Source organism: Microcebus murinus, chromosome 21, assembly GCF_040939455.1.
Source record: "Microcebus murinus isolate Inina chromosome 21, M.murinus_Inina_mat1.0, whole genome shotgun sequence".
Taxonomy (NCBI): domain Eukaryota; kingdom Metazoa; phylum Chordata; class Mammalia; order Primates; family Cheirogaleidae; genus Microcebus; species Microcebus murinus.
In genome coordinates, this window is record NC_134124.1 from 37156791 (window position 1) to 37182958 (window position 26168).

At 48.6% G+C, this 26168-nt stretch overlaps 1 long non-coding RNA gene across 1 annotated transcript; it reads right to left on the reverse strand.

Moving 5' to 3' along the window:
- Positions 1 to 5144: 5144 nt before the first annotated feature.
- On the reverse strand, positions 5145 to 11724 carry LOC105868640 (uncharacterized). Its single transcript, XR_001152829.3, has 3 exons — positions 11633 to 11724; positions 11367 to 11496; positions 5145 to 5251 (listed from the first exon to the last, which is right to left on the reverse strand). It is a non-coding gene; the product is annotated as an uncharacterized LOC105868640 (long non-coding RNA).
- Positions 11725 to 26168: the final 14444 nt, after the last annotated feature.

Below are 26168 nucleotides of genomic sequence, written 5' to 3' on the forward strand. Positions count from 1 at the left end.
TTTTATATAACATGTATAGGTTTTAGGGATTAGGACCTGATCTCTTTGGGGGACAACTTTACAGCCCACCACACTGGACTTATCCCTGTTCTCAACACGCTTTTTAGTTGAGCAACGTAATCTCCACCGAAAGGTTATGTTTCATCTTTAAAAGGTAAATTATAAGAAATCCTACCGTCATTCAGATTTTAGGACCCAGACTCAGTACCTGGCCTTTCCTTTTTCTCTGGAGATGAAGCCCCCACCAGGTGTTTCTGCCCATATTTCCAGCCTGCAGTTCTGACCCCCGCCGTGACTCGCTGCCCTGGGTCCCACAAGCGCAGGCTCCTAATCCCCAGCTCCGCCCCCAGTGCTCTGGCTCCTCGCGTGCTTAGGGCAGGTGGCGCTGCTGTAAGCAGCAGACCCTAACGTGCGGTGGCTCTTCACTGTAGAAGCTGCCCTGAGCACATCGCCGTCCCAGCGCTCCGGTGGGCGGGGTGACAGGCTGTCCTCTACGTGGTCTTTGAGGAACCAGAGTCCTTCCACTTTGAGGGTCATAACCTCCTACCAGGGGCATGAATAGTGTGTGTTTGCTCTGCCTGCATTGGATTTTAAGATCCCTGAAGTCTGTTCTTAGAGGCCAGGTTTGGTCAAGATCCTAGGCAGATGTCCCTGCCTAGGATCTTGAATTTTGACCCAAAGATGCTGGGTCAGTTAAGACCAATTCTAGCAGCAGCAGCAGCACCTCTCAGGCCCAGTGGCAGCCACACCCTAAGCAGCCTGTTGCTATGGAAACTCAGATGGTGGCTCCTGCCGAGGCAGCAGCAGGGCCAGGGAGCCTGCGGAGCGCAGCCCGCGCCGGGCTGGGCAGCGAGGCCCCGGCCTCCAGCTCTGCACTTCCGCTGTCCGCCCCCAGCTCTCACGCTGCGGCTCTTCCCCGGTGTGGCTTCAAATGTCACATCTATTCAACCCGTGACAGTTTAGGACCTCAACATTTCATTCACTTTTCTTAAATAGAAAAATAAATAGATAAGGCCACGCTGACCTTTAATCAGAGGACACGCTTCTGAGACTTTCCCCGGAAGAAGCCGTGTGATGGGAGAGTGCTGCGGTTCTACGGTGTGAGAACGACCCTTCCATGTCCTTGTCACAAAAGTCGTCCAGGCAACAGGTGGGGATGAGGGAGTAGATGTGACCACAGCAACAGGAAGGGAGTGGGCCCGTGTTGCTTATCAACTGTAGGCCCATCAGCAGGGAAGGTTTAGGGGGAGTGACAGGGCACAGGAACACGGGCTGGCGCGGGAACGGGGCAGTGTGGGCCTCCCCCGCAGCACCTGTCCTGAGGGCACTGACTGGCTGCCCTCCCCTTGTTTCTCTCTGTATGTTCTAGAAGGATTTAATAAAGCGTGCGGTTCCAGCATCTAGTTTGCTCCATGTGTCTTTTTGTTTAGTGGCCTCTGGGACAGCTTGCCTGGCAGGGTACCAGAGGACCACCATTGCACCAAAGGCACCCATAACAAGGACTCAGCTCAAATGTCACCTTCTCAGTGAGGCCTCCCAGCCTCCCTAGCTCAAGTCCTCCTCCCCCTCCAGCCCATTCACTCTTCCGTTGCCATGCTTTATTTTCTTCATACCATTTGCCGCTCTGTGACATCTCACACATACAGGACATGCACATATTTGCTTGCCGGTTAGCTGCTTAACCACCCCAGAACGTAAGCTGCATAAGACCAAGAGGCTCACCTCACTGCTGGGTTCACAGAGCCCAGGACTCAGCCTGGCACACCGCAGATGCTCCGCTTAGAAGCGTTGACTCGATGAACCCATGGAGGATTGTCCTGGCACTTCCCACACACCACGGCTGGGCCAGGTTGGGGCACAGTCATGAATAAGCTGCCCTCGGCCCCAGGGGCCTTGGAGTTGAGGGGTGGTGAGGACAGACGCATGTGCCTTAAGCTGGCAATTCCATCACAGGTGGGGAGCCCGGGGGAAGGCTCCTCAAATGCCGCCACCAGCTATTTTCTTTCCCAGTGTGGCCCGGGGAGGGTGGGAAGTCATTTCCTCCCAGCCATAGTCATGGAGCCACGGAGTCGGGATTCATGGCAAATTAGGCTGCTGATTTGTACGTTAAACAAGGTTAATTCCATCCATTAGCCAAAGATGTTTTCAAAGCGCCTGGCACTAGAGCGAGGAGCAATTAGTGTCTTTGTATTAGTGGATGTGGGCGTGGGGCCAGGACGTTAAGGGGAGGGGGATGGAATTTATACACGCTTTATGATATCATCAAAAGTAAATGAATTATGAAAACAAAAGAGGCAATATGAGGCTGCCAGTACTAATTACCGGGTAGGACAGAAAGTTCGCAGCGAAGTGGGAAGAAGGACTGGAGAGGCCCAGGGTGCGGAGCAGTCTGGCCCACAGGTGTCTTCAGACCCGGTGGCGCTTCCACGGCTCCACCTCCGGTGCCGGGAAACGGCGCGGACAGAGAGGTTGCACGGGGAGGGACTTGAGTTGTTATTGTTTGATTTGGGGCTTTGGCTTTTAAGTTTCTTTCTGGTCTGAGCCTTGACGACGCGGGACAAGTTAGTGGACTTGATTTAGAGGAGACTCTAGACCTGACAGAGAAGTTAACTATCAGAGGCCTGAAGACAGCTGCTTTGTGCAGCAACAATGGTAATAATGAAAATGTGTCCCCCAACACTGGGGTGTGGCTGACGCAGTCCCCAGGGCCAGCCTTGGCGGCAGGAAGGCAGTGCCATGGTGCGCGAGACTTTAAGGAACATTGAATCACCCACGAGAAAACTATTTCTCTTTCATTTTTCTTCCAATTTTTCTGATTAGATCAAGAAAAGGGTTCAGTTAGGTGCTAGCCTGTGTTTAACACCTCCCTTAGCTCCTGCTCAGCCTTCTTTTAATGGAAGTTTGGCAGACAACAGCAGCAAGCTAGAATTTAATATCAATTTTTATTTGTTTTTGTTGTATTCGTTTGTACAATGTACCTTCTGTTAATGTGAAATGATCATGGTTTTCCATCTTTGGTAACAATATAAAGTTTTATGTAAAAATAGTGAATTTATTTTAGAAAATATGAAGTATTAATATATAATTTTATGAATAATACAGCAGAAATTATGAAAATAGTGCTTAAATACCTGATGTCTGAAAACCACCAGCATAAGGGAGGGAGCAGAGCACTGGCCGGAAGTGAAGAGAACAGAGTCTTAGGTCCGGACCCCCTGCTGTGGAAACTAAAGGGCAAATTCAGCAAAACAACCAGGTATTTTGAAAAATATCCATTCTCTGTTAGTGCTGATTGTTGGGAAAGCAAGAGCTGTGTGTCACACACAGAAAACTTCTGGTAAGTGTTACACCAGTCTCCAAAAACACTTGGTCACAGTAATTGGTTATTTTCAAAATAGTTGGCTGTACCACAGGCAGAGAGAAAAAGAAGTCAGGAGAAATAGAAAACTGATGACAATGTCCACGAAGTCCCGAGGTAGGAATTGGGGTGACATGCTACATTTTCATCATTAACATATATTACCTTTGTAATTGGAGGAAAAAACCCCAATAACATAGACATATATTTTTATATACATTTAATGTTTGGAGAGCAGTTTAGAGGTGCAGTATGTTTGATAGAGATTATAAACTCAACTGTTTATGAGGTTCAGATATAAAATGTAATGAATGAAGCAAAAATAAGAAAAGCAGGCTGATGGGAGTGAGGGAATTGTGGGACACCAGAGAAATTCAGACAGTTGCAATACCTGGAATCTTGGAATGTGGGCACAGAGATGTCAGAGCATCTAATCGTCTCCCTCACCACCAAAAAACAAAAAAAAAAAAAAAAAGGAAAAAAGAAAGAAAGAAATCCAAATTTTAATGTGAAAACTTCCATTCTTTTATTGGGAGCTTATTTCTTAAAGATTGTATCTAAGTTAAACAAACTGAAGATCACCAGTTTGAAGTCTCTTCTCTAAATACCTAGGAAATCCATTCAGAGACTCACTTTGGGTCCCTGGAGAAATGAAGAAACACAGTTCGATCTCTTCATGGAATAGACCATGCCGGGGCAGGGGACTCTCTGGCAGCAACTATTCAGATGTCGCTTCCTCCGTGCCCCGGCTCCAGGTGCCCCAGCTCCTACAGTAAAACAGCCCCTCTGGCCCGGCATGCAGTTGCTGGCTTCCTGTTTCCCCTCCGGGCTGTCCGTGCCCCGAGGGGCTCAGTTCTCTCTCCGGGTGCCCGCACAGCGCAGGTGCGCAGTAAAGCTTTGCTGAATGAGTAAGTAAATGGATAAAGAAAATCAGTGGCCGGGCTCGGTGGCTCACGCCTGCAATCCTAGCACTCTGGGAGGCCGAGGCGGGCGGATCACTCAAGGTCAGGAGTTCAAAACCAGCCTGAGCAAGAGCGAGACCCCGTCTCTACTAAAAATAGAAAGAAATTAATTGGCCAACTAAAATATATAGAAAAAATTAGCCGGGCATGGTGGCGCATGCCTGTAGTCCCAGCTACTCGGGAGGCTGAGGCAGGAGGATTGCCTGAGCCCAGGAGTTTGAGGTTGCTGTGAGCTAGGCTGATGCCACGGCACTCTAGCCTGGCAACAGAGTGAGAATCTGTCTCAAAAAAGAAAAAAGAAAATCAGTGAGTTACTTAGGGGAAACTTAACTGAACTTACATGAATACGCTGTATGAGAGGCAAGAAATCACCACATCTGTTTCCACGGCTTGGCCATGTGCCTCCCCTACCAGGCAGGCCTACCTGGTGTCTCACGTTTGAATGCCTCTAGATAAGCAGTTCCCTGAATGCAGTCTGTAGACACTACATGAAAAAAGAGACTCATGCTCAAAAAAGTTTTGAAAATCTTAGGTTCAGCTACATTAAACGTGATTTTTAAATTGCAAGACTTCTCAGAGCCTTTAAAGTCTAATGATTTCCTAGCTTTATCTCATCTTTTGATTGAGGCATAGCTCACTATAAGAAGTGTTTCAGGGTAAACAATTTTAGAGATGTTGTTCTAGGAAATAAAAGTCTAAGCTCTAAAAGGTTATGCTCACGTCTCTTAGTCAACTGCCAGCTCTCTCTTGGAAACGCCAAGGCCTGAGGCCTGGCTGAAACGGCGTGGCGGGGCCAGGAGCAGGACACCAGCGCTTGCCTTGTTAATGTCCACTGATGTGTCTGGGGACCTTCCTTCTGCTCTGTCTCACTGGGCTCACGACGGTCTAGGCACATAGTCTTGCTACCGTTTTGCAGGTGAGACATCAGAGACTTGTGGAAATTAAGAGGTAATCATGTTAGTAAAATTGTGGTAATACATATAACATGAAACTTACCATGTTAGCCATTTTAAGTGTATAACTCAGTGGCATTATGTACATTCATGATATGGTACCACCTTTCCTACTATCCATTTCCATGGTTTTCCATCATCCCAGCAGAAATTCTGTAGCCATTAAACAATAACTCCCCATTCACACTTCCCGAAGCCCCGGGTAACCTCTAATCTACTCCGTCTCTATAAATTTGGCTATTCTAGGAACTTCATGTAAGTGAAATCATACAGTATTTGTCCTTTTGTGTCTGGCTTATTTCACTTAACAGAATGTATTGAAGGTTCCCCATGTTGTAGCATGTGTCAGAATTTCCTTCCTTTTCAGCTGAATAATACTCCGTGCATGTGCACACCACATGTTGTTTATCCATCCAGCCCTTGGTGGACACTTGTGTTGTTTCCACCTTTTGGCTATTATGAACAATGCTGCTATGAACATGGGTGTATAAATATTTGCCCAAGTTCATGCTTTTAATTCTTTTGGATATATAAGTAGTAGATTGCTGGATCATGGGCTTAACTGTTTGAGGAACTGCCAAACTGTTTTCCACAGTGGCTGCACAATTTTACATTCCCACAAGCAATGCACATGTTCTAATTTCTCCACATCTTCCCCAACACTTGTTTTCTGTTTGGGGTATTTTAAAAAATTTTACTATAGTCATCTTAATGGGTATGAAGGGGCATCTCACTGCTGCTTTGATCTGCAGTTTCCTAATGATTAGTGCTGTTGAGCATTTCTCGTGTGCTCAGTGCTCATCTGAACATCTTCTATGTCTATTCAAGTCCTTTGCCCGCTTTTGAATTGGGTTGTTGTTTTGTAGTTGGTGAGTTCTTCATGTATTCTGGATATTAATTCTTTATAAGATATGATTTGCAAATATTTTTTCCCATTCTGTGAGTTGTCTCTTTCCTCTCTTAATAGTATCTTTTGGTGCATAAAATTTTTTAATTCTAATGAAACACAGGCAGCAAAATAAAAAGTAGATAAATGGACTCATGTATCTACTTTTTATTTTGCTGCCTGTGTTTTTAGTGTCATATTCAAGAAATCATTGTCAAATCCAATGTCATGAAGATTTTCTCCTATAGCTCTCTTAAGTTTAGGTCTTTGATCCATTTTGAACTAAATTTTGTATATGGTGTGAGGTATGTAACTTTATCCTTTTGCATGTGGATATCCAATTTCCCAAACACTATTTGTTAAAGAGACCGTCCTTTTACCCAATATGTGGTCTTGGCACCATTGATGAAAACCAATTGACCATATGTGAGGATACTATTAATTTTTAGGCATTGTGCCAGGATAACACTTATATCTCACTTATACAATACTATTAATTAATAGGCATGGTGCCATGTTTTTGCATGTGGTGATTATGTGTCTGAGGTCACACATCTGGCAGAGTAGAACTCAGATGACAATGACACAGATGATGAGGACGATGGCAATGATGAAACAATAACTAACACCTACTTAGCACTTGCTCTGTGTCAGGCACCTTGCCAAGAGCTCTTACTTGCATGTTCTTGTTGGCTCTTTCTGACAACTCTATTATTATTTTACAGATAAAAAAACAAATTAGCAGAGAAGCAAAGTAACGTCTCCAAGGTCACACAGCAGGCAGAAGCAGAGGCTGATTCCGAAGCTGCTCTGTCCTGGGCCTGGCCTCCCTCCACCAGCCAGTGCCGGGGCTGCAGAACGGTGATGACTCAGAACCACAGCTCCGCTTGTGCCCAGTCCTGCTGAAGTCCCGTCAGGGCTAGTTGCAGTGCCCACTGCAAAATACAAATGCAGGGCCCTTGTGCAAAAAGCAGGAGGAAAGCTTCTTCCTTTCTTCCAGGATCCCTCTCTCTACCTGTCGTAGTATTTTTAATTTCTTATTTAATGCTTCATTTTCTTGGGTATGAGGATACTCATGGGGTGAGTACAGACCTGCGCAGCCCCAACCCTCCCTGCTTCTGCACCCAGGCTCCCGCCCAGGCAGAGGGCGGCAGCAGTCACTGGGTGGAGGCAGAGAAGTGGACTGAGGACCTGCCCCAGGCAGGCAGGGAGGCACTGGGAGGTGGGACCAGGTGTGAGCTGAGGCTCTGAACCTCCAGGGCCTGCTGCACAGCAGGTGGGGCAGAGGCTGATCCCAAAGCCCATGCTGGCAGCCACCGGGCTGTTGTCCTATCAGATGCCACTTACAAAATACAAATTCAAAGACAAAACTATCAAGAATCTCAAGACAATGACAATGGAGCATTAAATCCCAAGTGCATGGCCCTTCTGAGCACCAGCTATACTGATTATAGACTCATGAACACAGGAGCTGTTTCTTTAGTAGAAAAGTAGGAAATAAGACTTCTCCATGTCTCTTCCTTCCATGTGCCATGGAAGCCTGATTTTCTCATGCTCTGGTCCTACCGCTTCCAGAAGCCCTTTATCATGGGAATACTTCCAACCTGGGATTCAAAGGGACTCACCTGATCCTATGGCTTGGAGCCACACATGCCAGGAACTGAATGGGAAGTCAAAGCCATTTGCTTCCAATTAACTGACAACTAAGACCTTGATTAATCTGCCCATGGGGATAAGAGTCCCTGAAAAATAGCTGGGGAACACTCATCTCCCTAAATGAGCAGGGGGCTGGGATGCTGCAGACGTCTGGAGTTGTCCCGTGGCCAGGAGGTCCAGGGTTGGCTTCCCTCTGTCTTCCAGAAGGTGTGGAGTGATGGGAAAGGCTCTGGACCCGAGTAGCTGTGTCAGACTGGGCTCCTGACTTTTCTCTCTCAGAGTCTCAGCTTTTCCTTAGAAAATGAGGTGACGGTCCCCACCACAGAGGCTCCTGTGACCATGTGAAGGGAAACTGGATGCTGTTAGTCATGGCATCAAAGTTGGTTATGACTTTTAAGAATGATTATTCTTTTACACTTAGCAAAGACTGACCTGACACTCATTGCTGGACCCCCAGCACACTGCCAGGTGTGGGGGTGAACCCTGGAGGCTCCTGGAGAGACTGAAAAAGAGCGTGGGCTTTGGGGGTCGGGGACTGTTCAGTCCCACCCACTCCACCCTCCCCAGCCACACTCCTCCCTGACCAGCCCACCTCCTACCACCTGTGACTTGAGGGAAAGAACAACCAGCCTTGCAGAGCCGCGACTCCTCCACTGAAGCAGAGGCCAAGGGCTTTCTCACAAAGGGACGAGTTTGATTCTTCCAAGTTGGTTCTCTGAGACAGAAGCAAGGCAGGGACTGAGCTTGGTGCTCCCCATTACAACCTGCCATGTTCTTCTCTCCACAGCCCATGACAGTTACTTTGACATGTGTCTATCTCTTGGTCAGCCTGTCAGCTCTGGGGCACAAGCCCCTGCTGTGAAGTGTGTTGTACCATGTCCATGTCGCCAGTCATGGGCTCCTTTCTCTCATTAGCACAGTGCACTAACAGTGCGTGAGTGAGCCCTGCTCTGGGTACTAGGGAGCTCCCTGGAGGGTGATGGTGATGATTATGATAAGATGAGGAAGAAGAGGGAAGAGGAGGAAGAAGAGCAAGAGGAGGAGGAGAACAGGAAGGAGGAGAAGGAGCATAGCTAACATATACTGAGTATCTACTTTGTACGTGCCATATTAGACACGTATTTTCTCAGCTAAACCTCTTGGGACTCTGTGACGTGCATATTATTATTTTCATTTTACAGATGAGGAAACTAAGGTTCAGAGAGGAGATCTGCAGCTAGGTAGATCTAATTTTAAAGACGTATCCTCTTCATCACCAGACTCTGGAGACAGCAACAAATAAAGGTGGTAGTGGTGGTTTGTGAAAAGTACAGAGCCTGGTACCCTGTAGGCGCTCAATAAATGCTTCTTGCTTTGAATTGGATTGTGTGGTTTAAACACAGGGATCCAAGATTGCTAGGCCCATGGGGACCAGGCCAGATCCTTTCGAACTTCCTTCTGGATCCCAGGGCTTGAGGGAGAAAGAAAGGTGGGCCCTGCAGCCCCCAGAGCCTGCGACGACCGGGCAGCGCTCTGCTCCCGCCAGGACAGAGCGCCCTTTGTTTATTGTGCCTCCGCTTCCTGCCCGGTAATTAGCATTGGCAGCTTCATATTGAGCTTTTGTTTTCATAATTCATTTGCCTACGATGACATAATAAAGGGAATATTGATTCAATCCCAACTCCTCTTGGCCAGAAGCCCACATCAACCAATAAAAAAGAATTGCTAATTGCGGAGCGCGCTTGCCCAGCCGAGGCACTTGAGCAGGTCGTCCTGATAGCGGGTGCAGGGCAGGCAGCCCGGCCGCCCAAGCCCCCAGCCTGGGCACGGGCGCGGTCCTGGGCGCCGGGCGCCGTCCTCCGGGGAGCACGGTCCAGCTTCTCCACGGCACCGGGAAGGAAAGGAGGCAGGGCCGCCAGGGCGGAGCCCCGGGAAGGAAAATCCTCCACAGGCCTGTTGACAGATGTGGTATCAAATGAATTGTTCTCTGCTTAGACACGACTTTGATATTTATTGGTTCAAATTGCTCGGCTGACTCAGTCTTGCGCAAGTCTCCCGGTCCGTTTTAATCTTGACGTGCTGGGAAGCCACGCTGATGCGGGTAATGACTGGGTTTACCTGGGATCAAAATGAAGAGGGAGAAGGGGGGTCTGCGATAATTACAGTGGGGCAATGTATATTTTTGTGTAATCTGGAAAGGCGATTTATGAGGCCGATAAAAATGATAATGCGTGATGAGTGGAGCCAACGTGGATTAGCTGCAACCGAACCCTGTTTGCAGGAAATGAAGGGGCTGGGGCTGGGGCCTGTTTATTAGACAAATAGCTGTTCTGAATCCATCTCTTTTTCACTTCTCTTCTGAAATTTCTGAGATAAGGCACACTGTGGTCCTCCTTTGGTTACTACGAAGTAGGATTTCTGTTTCCGGAGTGCAGGGAGGTAGGGGCAGGATTTGTGTAATGAAAACCAGACATGGTGATGAGCGGGCAAGGGGGCCCCCAAGCCCCCACTCCCGCTCTGTCTCTAGAATCGAATGCAGCCCAGCTGGCTTCCTTAAGCGTGGCCAGAACAAGGACGCCGGTTCCAGGAGGGAGCCACGTAACTTCCTGGGAGGTCTCCTCCCAACCACTGCCACTCCATGTTGCTGGCCCGACTGTAAAAGAATCAGAAACACCTTGATGATTCCCTCCCTCGAACTTCATGGTTTATAACCAAAGGGGAGCATAGCGGAAGAGAAAGCACCAAGTCTCCGTTCAACTCAAGACAGAAAGAAAATTGTGACAGAGGTTTAGTTTTACTCAACTTCTTCACACTCCTTCCCCAAAGTGTTCCTCGTCCCCTTGTCCCAGGAGTGCCCACCAAGCAGCCGCCCTCCCAGAGCCCCCTCTGTGCAGGTGGGACACAGAACACCAGTGACAAGGAGTCAGTGTCCACGAGACTCATGCGCAGCCACCTCCCACCCACAGGGGCCTCAGCCAGCGAACGCAGTAATCCAGCTCTCCATGGGCTGTGCTCACTCTGGCGGTGGTGCCTCAGTTTCCTTGGTGTCCGGTCTCTCTGGCTCACAACTTTCTCTGTTTTGCTCCTCTGATTTTAACTAAGGAACATTCATTCTCTCAAGAGGTGGCCCTCATTCCTCCTAGACTTTCTCTAAAGGCATCGCTAAAGGCCTTCATAGGGCGACGTTTCACAAAGTCAGGGATGGCATGGACTTGGCAATGGCTGCCCATCCTCCCCGTCTGCCTTGACAGAGAGATCCCAGCCCTCCTTCCTTGTGAGTCCGAATGTGGTCCCCAGAAACTCGACAGATCACAGATGCTTCCAGCAGACACATGACCCCGTCTGAGTCGGCCCTTGGGCGGAACTCCCTCCCCATCCTTGCCAGAAGTCACAAGACGCACCTAAGCCCTAAGCACCTACCCCCGGTGCCTGGTGCCTGGTGCCTGGTACCTCCCCCGGCATGATTTTAGACACCTAATACCTGTGACCCATTAACTTTATAGCATGCCCAAAGGCTAGGATTTATCCTACCCTGCAGACGGGGAAAGTGAGGCACAGAAAGACAAACTCACTTCTCAGGATCGCGTTGGCAGTAAATGGTGGCACTGGCGTCCATGTGCAAGGGTCCTGCCGGTTTAAGTTCACAGACATCAACCTTCCCTCCCTCAGAGTGTCTCAGACAGTCCGTGCCAGAGTGGGGTGCTGTGGATGAGCAGCCCACAACATGAAAGCAATAGGGAGAAAATGCTGAGAATCACTGACCTACTGAAACACTCAAATAATAAAGTTAACTGATGTATGTTTTCATCATTGAGGTCTAAATAGTCTTATAAGTTACCTGCCTAGGAAGAGAAGCAGGAAAATTGGGAGCCATCTTGATTCAGGAAAACCAGCTGGGTCCTGGTGGATGGCTGGGAGGAGGACAGCGCTGGACCGGCAGAGATACGTTAGACGTAGGCACAGCCCATCTCTTTTCTTAAAGGGGAAAATAAAAGACAGTGGTTATATTTCTGCCCGTGGTCATAAAAAAGCAACAGAACTATAAAAAAAAATCACGGCATTTTCTCCAACGACAAGGAAAGCATTATAGCTTTGTAGACCTTCTATCGCACGAAGTGCAAAAGGCTATCTGCGTGTTTATTCGTTATGATGCTGGAATGAAAAGAGCTGCGGGGCAGATACCCGTGCGCTGCGCTGCGCATGCGCGCCAGCCCTGTGCCTGCCGCGGCCGGGCGCTGCTTGAGCGCCAGGCACCGAGCCGGGGTTTCTTGAGCGTCTGTACGCGCCAGGTCCCGCGCCAGGCTCGGGGGACAGGCATCACAGACACGGTCCTTGTCCTCGGGGAGGGAGGAGAGCACTGGCACGGGAGGCCGTGAGCCAGGCCTCCCGCAGCACGCAGGAGCCAGAGGGGAGCTGGGCAGGCGGGAAGGCGGGTCCAGACAGGACAGAAGTCTCTGAAGAAGGGCTTGAAGCGGGAGGGGACGCCGTCAGATACTGTTGGCTGGCATGGGAAGACTGACTTGGAAAGGGACGGGAGCGGAGGTAGAAAACTGGCAGGAAGGGTCTGTTGCAAGAATCCGGATGAGGGAAACGGTGGTCTGAGCTGCGGCAGAGCATGCCCGCCCCTTTGCGTCCACACCCGCTGTCGGACCGCGGTCTGCTCTTACGTCCGTGTCAGCTCTGCGAGGAAGGGACACGCCTCACGTGCTAACAAGGAAGTTAAAGCTCGGGCGGGCTGAGGGACGGCTGAGTCAGGTTTCAAGTCTACATTATCTTATTGCAGTTTTAGGTCTGTACAACTGAGTAGCAAGGTCGCCACTGTGACAAACTGGTATTACTACCTCTTGAATGTCATGCTTTGGGAGGGGAAAGAGATCTTGCGCAAGTGACTTTCCCAGGTTTTCTACTTTTCACCTTCATGCTTCACCCTGGTCATTCTTCAAATTTCCTCCAACTAGCAGATGAGGAAACTGAGAGCTCGGAGAGGTTATGTGGGTTGAGCAAGGCCACAGAGAGCAGGGAGGAGTCAGGCCTTAGAGTCAGATCTTTTAACTAGAGTTCAATTATCTTTATATGATTCTAGGAATCAAACATTTAACAACAAAGAAAGCAAAAAAAAAAAAATTTTTTTTCACTATAATAAATCTGCCACAGTTAAGTTAGCAGAAGTTGCAGGTGTCTATCTACTCAACACTCGTTTATCAAGGCCTATTATGTGCCAGGCACTGAGCTCCATCCAAGCATCCATTATCCCATTAACTGAGAAATGTCTATCAGGTGTTGTCTGCAGGCCAGGTTTACCATTTGCTCATCATGCCAGGATGTCATTCTAATGAATTCTTGAAAGGGGTAGGAGTTGGCCAGGTAAGGGGACATCCCAGGTAAAGGATAGAGCGTGGACAAAGGAGTGCCATAAAAGCGGTGTGACAGTGTCCTCAGGTGTCAGAGCGCAGTGCTGAACACACTCAGAGGGCCAGAGACTGGCTCCCATGGGAGGAGTTGGCCCATGGGGCAAGAAAGCTCGGCCTGGGTTCGTTTGCCTCTGTCCGGTAGTGAGGCTATTTCCTCTCGCTGCCCTTTCCTTCTTTGCCATATGCCATGTCCCCCAAACCCAAATGCCTACAGGCTGGTAATATTCAAAAGTACAGCAGGGGGAAGAGGTGGGACAGGAATGACCCGAGGGCAATGCCTGGGGAGATAAATGTTCTATATCTCTTCAGGGTCTGGGCTCATGGGTGTGCATCCATGAACACTCATAGAGTGATAGCACGAGATCTGCGCGTTTCACTGTACAGAATCTCATCTCAAAGAAAGGAACAATAAACACCATAAATAAATACTCAACACTAGTTGAATTCAACAATATGCACACTGAAGTGTTTGGGGTGATGCTTACTGATATTGATAACTTACTTTGAAACGCATCACAAAGAAGATGGGTGAATGGCCAAGTGGAGAGAGGGAAGGTGAGCAGATAAGTGATACAGCCAGCAAAGTAACGCATTGGCAGATTCTAGGTCTTAGGTGTACAATTCCTTCGACTTTTCTGTATGTTTGAACTGTTTCAACTTTTCGGTAGGATGCTGGGCGGGAATGTAAACTAGGCAGCCAGGGCCAAGACCATAGGGAGAGGCGTGGGGTGCTGTGTCTGTGCGGCGTGGGCCCCTCCTACTTGGCTCTGGTTGTGATTACCAATGTGATTGTAGGTTCAGTGCTGCCACATCTTGTCATTTTTATGTGGAGTCTTCTGATATTTAAATGTCAGGAAACAATTTATACTAAATGGTCAAGCAAACATATTTGCAAATGATTCAGCAGGCAAACCCCGGTGTGCGGCTTCTGCACAGAGTAAAGCTGCTTCATGGCATGACTTCCAGCCCCGCCACCCAGGCCCTGCTGGCAGCAAGGCCTTGGGCAAGCACCTCACCTCTTGGAGCTTTCTTTTCTGCATCCATAAAATGGGGCTAAAAATAGAGCCTATATCAATAGGCTGAAGTGCAGCTTATACGTGATAATGCTAGCTTAGCACAGTATCTGGTATGCAGTAAGCTCTTAATAAATGTGGCTACTGCTATGGTTTTCTAGAAACATACTGGAGAAAGAGCTAAAGCAACCTTGACCTCCCTTGGTCACAGTGGGCCAGGATGTGTGCCTGCACAGCATGAGCAAGGCGTCCACCCTTCTCTAAGTGCCCGGCACTGGGCTTTCTGCAGAGAGAGTGCAGGGCACGGAGAGTGTGAAGCAATTGGCCGGCAGGTGGCAGGGCCCTGGGCAAGCCCAGCCCTGCCCCCACCCAGACACCCGCGGGACATCCAGCTGAACGATGGGTGAGCCATGGGAGGCCCCTGTGAGGGCTTCTCCTCCTTTCAGAACATCAGAGTTTCCACAATTCCCCTTGAAAGATGTTTCTAATGCTGGCTTTCTTCAGCAGGCTCTTTCAGCCCTACAGATTTGATTCCAATATTTTGGGTGCTACCTCTTCTTTGTGTGGTGCACATGCCCTAACCTGGTCCACTGGAGAAAGCCCTCTGAGGCACAGGACGCTGTGTGTGTGGAAGGAAGGTCTGGATGCTGGCTTGACACAGACACGCCCATGTTCAGCCCTCGGAGGCCTGGCTGAGTCCCATGGAGTTAGGCTGTATCCCCACTGGGGAGATGAGATGAGCTGGGGTCTCACCTGTTACCGAGGAGCTCGAGGAAAGGCCAAAAGACTAGGGAGCATCTGGACCACATTCCAGACCACTCAGATGATAGCTGAAGAAGACTCAAGTTCGTGGATGTCTTCCTGTGAAAGATCCTAGCCAGAGACAGGTTCACAGGTGTTGGAGATGAAAACACAGGTAACTTTATGCGGCGCTTCAGGGGGCCTACGTTATCCCCCCTGCTCCCCATCTCCAACATCTTCCCCAACCCATCCCTGAAAACAAGAAAACTAGGTAAAATCAGTGTGCACAAGCAAGCACAAGACAATTCCTCCGGCCTCACGTCCGCTCAGCGGGTCGTCTCTAAGCCTCTACCAGGAAGAACTTCTAGAGTCACCTTCGTGAAAAGACCCTTGCTGGGTTTTGAGAGCAGGCTATGAAAACTCCCCAAAACCAAATATTTCCAAGATCAGGCAGACAATATTAATGAGGGAAGCTGATGGGTTCTTATGATGGTTAATTCTACATTCTCTTGAATTGTAGTCTATATAGATGCTTGTTCCATTCATTCATTCCTACATGTTAAACACAGTGGGAGCTTCTTTGCTTAGAAAGATGCCCCTGAGATTTGTCTTTGAACATGCAGCACTCTTCCAGGTCCAGCTTTCACCATCCTATTTTGAAGGAAGTAGATAGAAGAAATATTTCACCTCCTTCTTTGTAACACAAGCGTGATGTGACGTGACAGAGGACCTGTGGTGGCAGCCACGTCAGTGGTGGGCACCAAGGAGCAGTGAGGACCGTGGAGAGCTGGAGGTGGTGTGCCCGTCCACAGGGAGAGGGAGCAGCTGCTGCCCTCGACCAGACGGCCGCTGCTGCCAGAACATTCAGTCCAGTGATGCTGCTGCTTCCGGGTTTTATTTTCCCCTAAGAGAAACCAGATTTTTTCTCCCTAAGAGAAACCAGAAATTAAAATTTTATGTCAAAGCTCCTTGTTTTTAAATGTGGCAACTATTTAGAATTAAAATTTAGAAAAGAAAACACTATGTAGGCCAAAATAAACAATGTCTATGGGCCACGTCTAGCCTGTGGGCCACCAGCATGCCGCCTCTGTTTTATTTTGTAACACTCAACACAATTTGTAATTATGGATCCATCGAGTGGTTGATGTGCTTATTGTTAGCACCCCATTTGATTTTAAGGGGTCACCACTCCCAGTTTTAATCCTTTCTCTGCCATTGCTTATGGTGGGGTCGTGATTAACTCTTTTTTTTTAATTTTTATTTTATTTTAGTGTATTGTGGAGGTACAAGTGTTAAGGTTACATATATTGCCCATGCCCCCCTCCCCCCTCGAGTCAGAGCTTCAAGCGTGACCATCCCCCAAACACTGCACATCTTATTCATTGTGGTTGTATACACCCATCCCCTCCTTCCCTCTCCCACCCTCCCAACACCCAATAAATGTTACTCCTATGTGTCCACTTAGGTGTTGATCCGTTAATACCAATTTGCTGGTAAGTACATGTAGTGCTTGTTTTTCCATTCTTGAGATACTTCACTTAGTAGAATGGGTTCCAGCTCTATCCAGAAACATACAAGAGGTGCTATATCACCATTGTTTCTTAAAACTGAGTAGTACTCCATGGTATACATATACCACATTTTATTAATCCACTCATGAATTGATGGGCACTTGGGCTGTTTCCACAGCTTTGCAATTGTGAATTGTGCTGCTATAAACATTTGAGTGCAGGTGCCTTTTTCATAAAGTGACTTTGGATCTTTTGGGTAGATGCCCAGTAGTGGGATTGCGGGATCAAATGGTAGATCTACTTGTATCGCTTTGAGGTATCTCCATATAACTCTTGACTCCTCTCAGGGGCCCAGGGTTCCTATCTGTGGGAAAAATAAATAGTAGGCTAGGCTGGTGTTCCCAAACTTTCCTCATCAAAAGGATCACTGGGTCACAGAAAAGAACCAGTGGCTCTTAAATATGTTAAAAATGCTCAGCCTCATTTGTCATGAGAAAATGCACGTTGACCTAGAGAAGATATTTAAAAGTTGATAATTTGGAGGGTGTGTTCCTGGTAGAGAGCACATAGTTACTGCTTCTCAGAGGTATTGTGGCAACACCAAGCAAAATAATAAATGCATAGGCTTCTGACCAAGTCAGGACACTTCTAGGAAAGTTTCTTAATCATGTGTACATATGAAATGATGTATGTACAAAATTGCTTCTTTCAGCATTGTTTGCGTTGGCAGAAGATTAGAAACAACCTAAATGTCCATCAACAGGGGATTGGTTGAATAAACTATTGTTCATCTATACAATAGATTACTACACAGACATTTTTTTAAAAGATGAAGAGGGTAGATCTTTTGTTAAGTATTTTGACCACAATGAAATGAAACAATATAAAATAAAATAAAAGAGAGCACTTTATCCAGGGGTGTGCTAGTAAATATTTAACAACCAGTTCTCTGTGGGGATGGGGGGGAGGAGGAGAGGGGGATGGTGCGGGAAGAAAGTAGACCTGATTTTAGTATTTGTCTATGGTTTAAATACTTCCACCATGGCCAACTCTAAGCAACCAGCATGAGGTCATTGAACTTGAACTTGAGAAGAGCTATGTCTCTGTTGACTCTAGCATGTCACTGCCTTTATTAACTGATATATGAAAAGATCTCCAAGGTGTGTTGACTGAAAAAAAAACCTGATGCATAACAGTATGTACAATATGATATCATTTATGTAAAAAAGGAGAGGATAAAAATATATATGTATATACACACTGGCTTATACATCATATATTTCCCTGGAAGAATGTACACACACACACATGCATGTACACACACATAGCCATGAACTTTGCCACTGGGAGCAGGAACTGGTGGCCAGGAAACAGAGTGCATAAACTCCTCACTATTTACCCATTTATGCCATGTCAATGATCAATGGTGTAAATATCTTCCATATCTAAAGATTAACTCAAAAATGCCATGGATCACCTGGAAGATTTATTGCATGCTAATTCACTGGCCTCTCCCACGGAGATTCCCAACTGACATCCTTGGTATAGGCCGGGGGAAACCAGGTTTTAACAAGTTTCTCAGATGAATCTTAAAATTAGGCAGATTTGAGTGTCACTGCCTGATTCAACCTTCCCATTCTATGGGGACTAGAAATGCAGTAAACGTGGGCATCTTACTGGCCCACAGAGAAGGGCCTGACCCCAGGGCACCCCATGAGTGAGAAGGAAAGTCAGAACTGACACTCAGGCCTGACGCCCTCGCTGGCCCTGCCCTGTGTGGCCCGGGAGCAGGGCCTGGGCCTAGGCATGGCCTCAGAAGTAGACGTGAGACCCAGGGAGAGATGTGGCCTGTCTGGGCCCACACGGCCACTGCCCAGGAGAATTCTACCCAGCATACACCCACACGAGCACTTCTCCTCCTGGTCCTGTTTCTTGGTCTCCAACCCACAACTGGGCACAAACCTACTGCTCAGTGTCAATCCAGACCCTATCCCCAGAGAACATGGCCACAGGCACCCTGCCACTGTCTCCAGATGACCTGAGACAAGGCAGGAGACCCTTTGGGGTCAGCTCCAGCATGTGAAGTATTGTCTCTTCCTTCCCAACATTCCCCGCCAGCTGCCACTTCGGGAAGCTGAGAGGTTGTGACGGGAGGGGGGGGCAGCTAAGGGAAAGAAAGAGAAAAGCCGATTCTCCCGAGCGCTCCCCCATTGACATCTGATCTGCTTGGCTGCCACTCTGTCCCTCGGTGTCTCCTGTGTCGCTGTATCTGCCTTTTACACACATAATTAACTGTGTTTTCAAAAATAGCAAATCATGCCTCCATATAAAACAACAAACTCAGTCCCTGAGACAAATTGAGTCAAGTTCTTAGGGCGTTTTTTTTTCACTTCAATTAACGCCAAGACTGGCGTATATCAGAGGTGCAAATCTCTGTGTGTTATGTGACCACAAACAGGGATGCAGCAGAATGTACACCCCGAATTATGTCTTTAAGTGCTCATTGGAGACACTTGTAATCATGTTTTATTACTAGTCTCCTCCCCAACATAATGAACTTTGATGAAATAATGAAACAGCCCTGGCGCCTGAGCAGTCGGGCTGGCGGCCTCACCAGCTAAGACCTCCCATGAGTACAATAGCCCGAGCGGGCGCCCGGCTCCAGGGGCAGCGGGGCGGAAAGCCCGGCTCCCCCCTCCGCTCCCCGCCTCCTGGCTGCTCTGCCGGCCCCCTGAGTCACGCAGATGCCACGGCCACTTGGAAATGGGGAGCGGGCCAGGACAGCAGGGGCTCTCGGAGTCACAGCGCAGGCGTGAGGGACAGGAAGTGGGCGGAGATTGTCCAGATGGGGAAACTGAGGCCCAGGCAGGGGAAATGATCTCAACGAGGCCGCACAGTGGCAGAGAAGGGACTAGAAGCCAGGTTTTCCTATCTCCAAGTCCACAGTGTTTCATTAACTTCTGCAGGCTTCTATCAACCCCAAAGAGGCGTTGTGACCTCGCGTTCCACATCCCAGCCTGGAGATACCGAGTCAGGAGGCCTGTCGGCAGAGCCAAGTATCGCACTGCTCAAGTCATCTTCAAGATTGGCTAGATATGGCTGAGAAGTCGGAGGATAGGATCTTTAATGTCCTCGCCGGGTAAAGGTTGCTCTTTCTCCATGCAACTCACCACGGGGCACTGCCCGGCGGTGCTGGTGTCCCCCGGGACCTCCTGAGCCGGAATCTGTGTTTTAGCACACTCTCCAGTTTGAGTAGCACTGCGGCGACCCCTCGGCCCAGCCGGGAGGACCCGACTCCATCCTCACAGACAACCTTTCTGCAGGCGGCCCGGGTGGTGACAGCTTCTTCCATAGCCGCTCCAGCCCAGGGCTGTGCCCTGCCGGAGCCCATGACATCTCCACTTCACGGTCGAAGGAACTGGGGCTAAAGAACTGACCTGAAACTTCGAATCCAAGGTCTTTCATGTTTTTGGATTTGGGGGTGGTTTGTTTTGTTTTTGCCTCTCAAACCCCTTTCCCTGCTGTACGTGTGTATAAAGGAAGAGATAACTCTTGTAAAATCTCAGCTATAGATTGTGCCTCCCAGCTGATTCATTTAGAGGCCTTTTGAGGAACATCTCAAGCCTGTCTGGTATTAGCATTGAACACATTTGTTCTTTCAAAAGCACAAATAGGCAGATGAAGGTGTTTAAAGTTCTTAGGGAAAGAAACTTTATTTCTTTGTGTTATATTGTCTATAACTCATTTTTAAATGCATTAGACATAGCATAATGAGTACATGTGTGTTCTTTTTTATTTTTTAAATAACTGTATTGAGACACATTTTATGTATCACATCGTTCACTCATTTCAAAGGCACAATTCAACGATGTTTTAGTAAATCTACAAAGCTGTGCACCATCAAAATAAATCAAATGGGAACATTTTCATCACCCCGATAATATCTCTCATTTACTGTTGATCCCTCACCCCCACTCCAGGCAATCCCTAATTTGTTTCCTGTTTCCGTAGATTTGATTTTCCTGGACATCCATCTGGATAGGGTGATCTCTTGCATCCAGCTTCTTTCACTGAAGGTGCCGTTTTTGAAGGTCATCATGTCGTGCACGTGTCTGTGGTCCATTCCTTTCATTGCTGAGCAGCATCCCCTGCGTGGATGTTCTGCGTTTTGTCCTCCCATTACGTATGAATTAATTTTGTCTATGCCCAGGGGAAGATAGTTAATATTCAAAGAAACTTTATCAGGAATCCATGCTCTACAGGGTTTTCACATATCCTGTCCTAAATTTGCACCAGATGGTTGGTGACTTAGAATAAGAGATGTTGGGGGTCATTTTCCTTTAATGAAGTGAGTGCTGCTCAAAAGACGTGGTGGAGCAGACTGCGCAGGCGCTGCTGGACTCTGCCACGTGGAGCAGACTGCGCAGGCGCTGCTGGACTCTGCGACATGGAGCCGACTGCGCAGGCGCTGCTGGACTCCGCCACGTGGAGCAGACTGCGCAGGCGCTGCTGGACTCCGCCACGTGGAGCAGACTCCGCAGGCGCTGCTGGACTCCGCCACGTGGAGCAGACTGCGCAGGCGCTGCTGGACTCTGCGACGTGGAGCCGACTGCGCAGGCGCTACCGTCCTCGTCCACGCTGTGCCTTTTGAGCCCAGGCTCTGCTACATGGCAGTGCTGGGAGGTCGGCTACGTTCGCAGCAGCCGTGGTGGAGTGAGCCTTTCCAGGAAAACATCCTAGGCCACAGACAGGGGAACTCACCTATTTATAGGCACTCATTCGCTTGTGTGTCTATTTGTTGTTACGTGACTTTTCCCCCATCTGCTAACAAATGTACAGGTAAACAGAATTCGGCCTGCCCCTCACCTCATTGTACCCGATCACCCAGCAGTGAAGCTGTGGAGGGAGAGACACAAAGCTCCCACCTCCCCGACCTCCCCCAGACACTTAGCGAAAGAAACTGGCAATCAGTTAAGGGTCAAATGGCTTAGATCCGTTTGCAACCCTTCCTAAATTCTGTGTTGTGTGCTTCAGGATGGGGCACAGGATACCTGGGTGTGGGAGACGTTACTGCCACCAGCCCTTGACGTTTGGCATGGACACGTGACTGGCTCTGGCCAATGAGATGTGAGCAGGAGTGTTACTTCTGATCCAAGTGGTTCATTGTGAGTCTCAATGACACATCCCTCCTGGGGTGAGCCCTGAAGTACTGGGTTGAGAACCCGCCTAAGAGAGACACACGTCTGTCAGCCTGGGTGCCTGCCTGGCTACCCTGAGCAGATCCCCTCCACAACCTGTGATGGACACACTTAGCTTGAGCAACGAATAAATCTTTGCTGCTTTAAGTCGCTGGGATTGGGGCTTCCTTGTTATTGCAGCATAACACAGCCTTTCCTGCTTGACTAGACCGGTAAGCAGACTCATGCATGGTCCTGAGACTCATGGAATTACCAGTCAAGTGGGGGAGTCCAGTACTAATCATACCATTAAATGAAAAGAAAAAAATAAAGAATTGCAAACTATGCTAGATGCATGGTCTGGTGGAGTCGGAGAAAAGTCAAATTTGAGCAAAACCCCCCAAGGAGATGGTGGAGACAACACCAGTGTGATGGCCCTGGAGCTCAAAGGCCTTGCTGGGCATTCATCAAAGCAAAGCGTGTGAGCAGTCACCGCATGCTTCTGCCCCTCCTGCTGCCCCAGGGTGGGGAAACAAGACCAGGGGAGAAGCAGCGTCCACCTGAGGTCCCTGCTCTCAGGCTGGGCTGCGTGCTTGGGCTCTGGACACTCGCGCCCTTGGAGAGCCGTGGCCCGAGAGGCAGCCCTGGGGCCCGTGCACAGCTAGTACCGGAGGATCCATTCCTACAAGTTTTCACTGAGGGAACCCAAAGGTCAAGATGCTTATTTCATCGTTTTAACTGCAATGGAAAGTTGTCATACACACATATAATAATAGCACTCTACCTTTGTGCTTTTGAGTTTACAAAACACTTCCACATATTCTAAAAATACTTTCACATATATTAAATAGCCTCTAGTAGCTTCCTAGCTCATGTGGAATAAAATGCACATTCTTTGGTGTGACCCCAGAGGCCCCGTGTGATGCAGGCTATGTCCCGTGGCCAGCCCCATCCACCCCGGGCTCCCGTGGCCCCAGCCACACCGCTGTCTCTCACCCCTGCACCAGCCCCACACGCCCACTCTGAGCCTCAGCCTACAGCACTCACTCCACGGGCACTGCAGGATGTCCCTTTCCTTTCTCCTTTGGGTCAAACATCATCTCTTTAAAGAGAAGTTTCCTTGCCACCAGATTAATTTGCTTCCCCACTGCAGGCCTCCTCTCTCCAAATACCCTTTTCCACTGTCCTCATGGCGTGTGTCACCATTTAGTATGAATAATTTACTTCTCAACGCCCTGCTTCCTCACCGAAATGTGAGAACAGAGACGTGCTCTTATAAACCAGTGCCCAGCGTAGTTCATTGGCTGTCACCTCGGAAAGAGACATTTATTCCCATCTGTGCCCATGGAGAGAGAGGAGTGGAGGTGTTCACCTGCAGTCCGGGGCTGACAGTCAGGAGAGCGGACGTGAGGTTCCAGATCTTCTGGCCCCTGGGTCCGTGGCTTTTTCCACTGAACCAAACCAGGCCTCACTGGCCGGTGTCTTATGTCTGTGCTCCCATTTCACAGGGACCCTCTCTCAGCTGACAGAGCATTGTAACACGACTGATGAGCTAATTTGCCCTCAAAGGTGACTGGCTGCTTTTTTTGCAGCCCTTCCCAGGGGGACTGGGATTTTAACAAAAAGTGAGAGGACCAGTGTGGGCTCAGCATAAGCAGCCGAGGCCCTGGCCTGACAGCACCCACTGTAAGCCTGGTTCTGAACGAAGTGACCATCAAAGCGAAGGTCACTATTACCTGGAAGCCATTTCACAGGGAGTTTCTGTAGTCCGTGCCCAGGTCAGGTCAGTGAAGTGGCCTTGAAGCCCAGGCCGCTCAGTCACGGAGGCCTCAAGCCCCGACTTCGCAGCAGTCAAGGCAGCACGCGTGTCACATGGACGTCGCCAAGAGCATGCCACTTCACCGCTTCCAGGGCACGCCCCCATCTGGAGCACACTTAATATTTTTTAAAATAAATCCCTTCCTCTTATGAATGGCACGACTTGATTACATTGTGACATTCTTGGCTACTAGCATGTACTGTTTGATGTAAACTAATGTCACAGTATTTGTAACTCTGATTTGGCATTTCTCCCTTTCTTAATGTGCGAGGACTCTCAAAAGCCACTCCGTTTCTGAAAGGCCCAAAAGGAAAATGCAAAGAGAATATGAAAGTATTCGGGACACGCCTTCCATTCTTGGTGAAGAATCCTGAGCACTTGGAGTGGGAGATGAGCCTGCATTTTACGGGGGGAGCACTCAGCCCAACACGGGAAGGACTAGTCACAGGGCCAACCAAGGGCCAGGCTTTAACCATCTCAAGGGTCCTTGAGATCCTTCCTACAGTTTCTAGAACCCAAGCAGAGGTGAGAACAAAGCTTCGGTTGACCCCTCCCCCCAGCTATCACAGGGCAGGATCTGAGCCGTCCCCATCAACTCCTGGCACTTGCCAACAATCTCATGTTGTTGTCTGCTGCTGGCAGTGAACACCGATAAGGAAGGAGATTAGGTGACTCAATCTGCTGGCTGCCCTTTCACAACGCCAGCAGGTAACTGGCTGGGAGCTTAACGGCTGGCTTTAGTCATAAAGGGACCTGCAGGGGTGATGTCAGCAGTGCGGGAGATTGGAGGCCGTGTCAGGACTTTCAATCTTAGCTGGAAAAGCTTTTTCAGTAAGATGTATAAATGTGTCCCTGTGTAAGAATACGGCATGTGCTTCCATGTATGTGTGTAGGAGAAAGAGAACCAAGGAACCCCCAAACTGAAAAAGCCTTGGAGATACCTAGTTCCAGCTACCTTATTTTATAGATGGGGAAACTGAGACTCGCACAAAGGAAAAGACTTGCCCAAGATCTGGCTTCTGGGAGTCCCGTCCCCTAGTCATAGCAGAAAGCGGAATTATTCTGGCATTATTCACTTGCCACATTCCATCTCCTGGAGTCATGGTCATTTTTCTTTCTCCCAGTAGACCTCTGTGTGTCCCTCCGGGGCACAGGGGCCTGAGGCCTGGTTGCTGGGAAATGAAACATTCCTAACACGGGGTGGGAGGCACAGTCACCGTGGGGCCAGGCAGGGGGACGTACCAGGAGGCACCCAGGAACAGTGAATCCCGCAGCGTGTGCGACAGTTGGGAGTGGTGGGGAGTTTGGTTCACAGGCGAGAACACACTGTGTCTAAGTGGGCCTGCAGGGAGCCCACTCCTCAGGGAGTGCAGGCCCAGGGCTGCCAGACCTTTGGGGTTTCGAGAGAATCCAGAAACCTAGATTTTTGGGTAAAAAGTCTCTCTCTCTCTCTCTCTCTCTCTCTCTCTATATATATATATATATATATATATATATATATATATATATCTCCATATATTTAAAATTTTTTCAATACTTCAAATCAAATAACACATCTTAAGTTAGGATGGGCCTTGTGGCCCTTAGTTTGTGACCACTGATAGTTTTATTGATGGGAATGCTGAGGTCCAGAGGAAGAGTTAGAGCTCATATCTAATGTGTCCATGTACTATGTAACTTTTTCCCACTCTACTGTGTGTGTGTGTGTGTGTGTGTGTACAGGTAGACACAATCTATAAAGAACCAGAGCTCTACATACCAATATTTACAGCCATTCATGGTAGAGAGTGATCTTTACCCACATAATGTGTACCTTGGCCACTGGCTGTAAACGTTCCTATGTATTTGCTCACTCTCCATTCCAGACTGCATGTGCTTCTGTTATCTGTCACTTCATCAGGCTCCTTTACATATATTTTCTAATTTGTATCCCTAACCCTGGGACAGAGGGAGCTTAGAGAGTATTATTCTCTCCAATGGATAGAGGAGGAGACTGAGGTCCAGAGTGGCACACAGACCAACTCCAAGCTGGGGAGTGAGAGGCAGGGATGCAGTTCAAACCCCAGTCTCCCAATCTAGTGCTCTTCGTTCTGTGCCATTCTGCAATTATGTTGTTCCACTTCCGCACACGCAGGGCCCGTTTATTCTCCTTGTTTTGGTACCTTCAGACATCCCGAGCTTATGAGGGTGGGTCCCAACTCCCAGGGAGACAGAGACGCCCCTGGAGAACCTGGGAAGCAGCAGGACTCAGATGGGAATCAGAGGAAATCCAGGTCTTTTCCCTCCCGGGGCCTTAAAGCACAGCTTCCTCATCCTCCATTGTCCTGGGGTAGGACCTGGCTAAAGAAAAAGAGACCCTAATTTTAACCTTTTACTTTCCTCCCACTTCTGTATGGAACTAACATTGAAGATGGACTTCATCAGCGTGTTACCCACAAAATTCTAAATATTTGCAGAATTCGTGCAAAATCTCAACATGAGATCCCCAAGGACAGGTGCCTGGCCTTCTCATTTCTAGTGTATTCCCAGAGCCTGGCACATAGCAAACAAATAAATAGCTCAATAAATATTATGTAAAAGAGGAAGATGGAGGAGTAAAAGAGCAAGGAATGGAGGAAGGAGAAAAGGAAATATATGTGTGTCTGTCTAATCCCTAGAATTGGACAAGTTTGACTTATTCATTTCTAGTGTATTCTCAGCAT